Consider the following 5,745-nt stretch of genomic DNA (forward strand, 5'->3'; position numbering starts at 1 on the left):
ATTTCTGATGTTTTGGTAGACTTGAAGAAAATAATGGGATATAAATATGGGATTTGACCCACACATCAAATGTCCTCAAATAATGTACATCCCTCCTACATGCCTTCTTGAAGCCACTGCACAAGTAATTTCACTGCCTTCACTGTACCATATTTTGAGGGGGAAGAAGTGAGAGATAAACTCTCAGGTAAATGTGGCTCTTTCAACTTATTTATTCCTCAATAATTAAAGGATGTGATGTGTGTTTGAGGGGCAGGCAGTGAGCTGTATCTTTGTTGAACTTCACAGATAATTTCTTCAGCAGAACTTCCTCAGCCTTAAACACTTACTTGATTTTTCCAAGACCTTATTTCTTCTTCTATTTTTTGTTGACTAAGTTCTCTTCATCTAACTCCTTACTGAACATCTGCTTATTCATCTATAGGCATAGTCCTTATTTAAGGCCTTACATTTTCCTTCTTGGATCTCTTCAAGGAATAATAGAGCAACTGTTCATTGGTGGAAAGTGGGCTGTAATTAGGCCTATCACTCTGACCCCAATATCTTCCTTTATGCAGGAGCTTCATAAGCAGAGTTGAGAGGCAGATCTAGGATCTCTGTTCTTCAAGTTTGATTCTGTCCCACAATGGAAATATGTTTTTCAGCTTTTTCTAAATAATGTTGAATATTCACAACTTGAACAAAGACCAGGATCATTTATACCTTTTAAATGCCAATCTAATGAGAAGAAAAAATAAACAAAAACTGCTTGAAACAATAACGATCCAAGTTTGAGGCTCAGGAAATGAAAGCATGAAGGAAGTAATCTTACTATAAACTTCCTACACCATACTTGGATAAAGTAAAACATTATAGTAATGGGTTCAAAATAGTGTCACTAAATAAGTTTAACTTTTTCACTCAGATGCATATAAAGATAGATATGTAGATATATATATATATAATATGTATAACTTATATATATGTATTTTACTATGGAAAAATTCAAATATATTCAAAAGAAGAAAAGAAGAACAATTAGTATAAGAAACCCTCATGTACCCACTACTCAGCTTCAACCAACAGCAACACATGGTCAGTCTTCTTTCCTCTATGTCTGCACCCACTCTCCTTACCGCAGATTATATAAAAGTACATTTCATATATTACATAATTCAAAATTTTAATATTTTAATAAGTTATAGTACCATTTAAATGAACTATTTAATATATGATAAAAAGGGGTAAGGGATAAGAACTGGTTTTAGATGTTTTTCAGTAATGACATCAAACACTAAATTCTAACAAGTATAAAAATTTACTTTTTATCAATCTGAGCAAGTTCCAACTTAGTTAAAATCATCTATTAACCTGATCTTGTTTGCCTTAGCTAAGCCTTCCTTCTACTGCAGAAGTGTGATAAAGAATAATGTTGATTTTAGTTCAGGGATCCCTCCATCCGAGTTTATTATGACTCTTATGGGAAGGAGTCCAGCACATTCAGGTCCACTAAAAGTAAAAATACCACTGCTGACAGCTTGAATTTCTACATTTTTGTCAAAATCGTCTACTAAACAATACTTCTAGAGCAGTATTAGAATGCATCCATGTAAATGTACACTCTGAAATTTTTCTGAGACCTATGTCATTGTTATGTAAACTATGAATACTGCTTATAGTTAGGTGGCTATATTTCTCTAAAATTTCCCTCAGACATTTCACATTTTCTTCTCCTTTGAATCTGTTTTTATAAGCTGTACTGGTTAGGTTATAGTTTTACCTGTGATTAAAGAAATGTGGCTTAAACTAGATAGAAATGTATTTCTCTTTCATGTAAAAGTCTTAGCCAGTTGGTGGCTTTTTTTGAAAGATATTTGGATATACATTTCCTGTCTTATAATTCCAAAGCATTTGGGGTGTTTTCTTAATCTGAATGGTGCAAGTTTTCCTATCACATTCACATTATAGCTAGTCGGATGGGGGAATGGGGAAAGGGAGACATGCTTTTTTTTTTAAGGGGGTGACTGGAAGTGTTGAAAATCCTTTCTGCTTGCAACTCACTGGCTAGAAATCGGCTACATGGCCCTGCCAAGCTGCACAGGAGACTAGAATACGTAGTCATTAATACGGGTTGTCATATGCTAAGCTAAAAATTCTTTTATTATAAAAAAAGAAAAACAAATGATGTAACAATGTTTATTATCTATCATTCCATGGATATCAGAAGTACTAGGGATGTCATTTTGCCCTAAGAATTCCATACAAACCATAAAACCCAGTAGTCTCTTGTATGCTCATTCCATGTTATAAAACCATCACTTCCCTCTAATGGAGCAGCAAATTATCTTCCCTCTTGAGGTTATCTAAATCATCCAATGGCACTTTTACCTACAGCAAAAGGAGGGGCAACCTCCAGAAAAAAAGTTATAGTGGTGGTGCTCTGGGAGTGTATGGACAACACTTAAAACCTGCAACATGGGGGATCAAAGAAGGTTATGGGAAGTGATTGCATTGGTCAGGATCCCACCTATACTTTCTTTACTCTGTTCCTAGAGAGGAAGCAACACTCCCCTTTCCTGACTTCCCACCAGTCAGCTCAGATGCAAAGCATAGGCTTGCCCTCAAACTTGATTGGTCCAAGGAATTAAAATTGCTTCAAAAAGTGTCTTGCAGTACCTGTTTCTTCTGCCTAGAATGTTCTTCCAACAGTTTTCTTTTCCCTTCCTTCAGTTAAAGTGTGTCAGTTCTCAAAGTTGACCACCCTAACTAAAGAGCTCCCCACCCCTCTAGACACAAGTTCATTTCTAATAAGTTATCTTGATTTTTTTCTCATGGCTCCTTATAATTTGTACTTATTTTATTTATTTGTTTATTGTTCACCAGCCCTACTTGAATACAAGATTTTTTTCTCCTTTGTGTCTACAATGTCTACCTCACTACTTGCAACATAGTAGACAATAAAAAAAATATATGTTGGGAGAGTGAGATCAGTGACATGATAGCATAAGACATTCCTTCTTTGTATACCCCTTTTAAATCAACAAATTAGACATCCATACACCAACAAGAGCACATTTGTGGGAGCTTCTGGACTTTGTACATTGCTCTAAAGGACCCAAGTTGTCCACCAGTGCAGATAGTAGGATATAGACAGATCACCATATGGGTTGCCGAACCAGCATAACCAGTATGACTGCCTGGACCCCACTTGCTACTGTTGGGCAAGAATTGGGTGAGTACTGAATTCAGCAGATACTTACACTCAAGAAAGGACTTGCAGGACTCCAGCCTCCTGAAGGGAGAATCTAAAACAACTTTGGATAAGAAAAAAGAAAAAAGAAAAAAAAAAACATGAATTTTGTCACAGTGGAGATGGTGAAAGAAACTTTCTCAGTGCCGTTCCACCCCCCAAAAGGTATTGATTGTGGCTGGTTTATCTGGTGGAGGTGACCTCTCCTGTGGAGAAAAAGAGGGCTTCCCCTTATGCCAGCTAAATGGGATGCTGCTGGAGAAACCAAGTTCTCTCTACCAGCACCCAGAGTACTAAGGTGGGGGCTCTGAAACTGGGGAAATGGAGCATATTAAGAAAGAGGCAGATTAAAATTTCAAATGGCTTTGAGGGCCTTGGGCTCAGCAGAAAGTCCATCCACATGTCTCTAGGAGTGCCACAACTGGAGATTTATCTACTAGGTCCTCAGACTCCCTAAACACACCTCACCAAGTGCTAGACCCAGACCTCCCTCCAGTCTGCTACCAGTTCCTTGTGTGTGCTCCCAAGTACATCATGAAGAGCAAGCTCAGGACACAGAAAGTGTGCTCTGAAAATAGGCAACTGTTTCTCAAGAGAGAAACAAAAACATGCACTATAGCACTACTTTCTGAAATACAAAAGAGAGGTTTCTAATAGCCAGCTTTGTTAATTGTAAGAACCAAAGAAGACATAAAAGCTTAGTTAAGGAGACATCTGCTACTTCAGATGTGAAAGCAGAAACACAAAGCTACAAATTTTTTTTTTTAATTCAAGGAAATATGGCATCACAAAAACAAAATGATATTTCTCCAGCAACCAAACTCATATAACTAATATAGACTTCAAAATAGCTGTTATAAAGAAATTCGATGAGCTACAAGAAAACTCAGAAAGAATTCAACAAATTAGCAATAAAAAAAGAAGTTATTTACTAAAGAGATTAAATTATGAAATAGAACCAAATAGAAATTCTGGAGCTGAAGAATTAAATAAATGAGATAAAAAATGCAATAAAGGGCATCTGTAGCAGGGCAGACTTGATGGAAGAAAAAATAAGTGACTTGCAGGTAGAAATATGAAAATAATGCAGTTAGAAGAGGAGTGGGAACTAAGAGTTAAAGAGTGAAGAAAGCCAACCAGAGCTATGAGATTCAATAAGAAAGGCAGATATTAGAATAATTGGGCTTCAGGAAGGAGAAAAGAAGGAGAAGGGAGCAGAAGTTTATTTAAAGAAATAATAGCTGAGAACGTTTCAGACCTGGGAAAAGACTTGGACATGTAAGTCCAAGAAGCTAATAGAACGCCCTGTAATCTCAATGTAAAAAGACCTTCTCTAAGACTCATTATAATGAAACTGTCAAAAAATAATGATGAAATAATCTTAAAGGCAACCAGGGAATAAAAGAAAATAACCTACAAAGGAAACTCCATTAGGTTATCAGCAGATTTCTCAGCAGAAACTCTACAGGCCAGGAAAGTGTGGAATGATATATTCAAAGTGTTGAAGGATAGAAATTGCCAACCAAGAAAAGTTTATCTGGCAATGGTATCTTTCAGATAAGAGGGAGATATAAAGGTTTTCCTAGGCAAACAATTGCTGAGGGAGTTCACCACCACTAGATCTGCCTTGCAAGAAATATTGAAAGTTCTTCAAGCTGAAATGAAAAGACACTAATCAGTGGCAGGAAAACCTATGAAAATACACCACACCCTGGTAAAGATGAAAGATAGACAGTCAGATTCAGAAAACTGTAACTCTATGTTAGGATGGTGTGTTAACCACTCAACTATAGTAAAAAAAAGTTAAAGGAGAAGAGTAGTAAAAATAATTACAGCTACAATAAATTGTTAACAATTACATGGCATAAAGAGAAGCAAATTATAACATCAATTACACAAAAAAGAGGAGTAAAAGGGTGGAGTTTTATAGACATTCAAACATAAGTTGCTATCAACCTAAAATAGACTGTTCAGAAACCTAGAGTAGATCCACAAAAGACAAAGAAACAGGAAACAGAAAATACCACCATGGAAATTAACCAATTTACAAAAGTATGCAGAAACAGAGAGAAAAAGAAACAATAGAAATACAAAACAATCAGAAAGTAATTAATAAGATGATATAAATAAGTCCTTACGTATTAATAATTAGTATAAATATAAATGGATTGAACTTACCAATCGAAAGGCACACAGTGACTGGATGTATTTAAAAAATATGAGACCCAACTATATACTGCCTAAAAGAAGCCCATTTCAGATTTAAGGACATGCGTAAATTCAAAGTGAAGAGATGGAAAAAGATAAGTCATGAAAGTGGAAACCAAAAGATATAACAACCATAAATATGTACACACCAAACACTGGAACACCTAAATATATTAAGTAAATACTAATAGATCTGAAGGGAGAAACAGACAACAATGCAGTAATAACAGCGGACTTTAACAACACCCCACTTTCAAAACTGGATGAATCATCCAGACAGAGAAACAACAAGGAAACAATGGATGCAA

This window comes from Balaenoptera ricei, chromosome X (assembly GCF_028023285.1).
Source record: "Balaenoptera ricei isolate mBalRic1 chromosome X, mBalRic1.hap2, whole genome shotgun sequence".
Taxonomy (NCBI): Eukaryota; Metazoa; Chordata; class Mammalia; order Artiodactyla; family Balaenopteridae; genus Balaenoptera; species Balaenoptera ricei.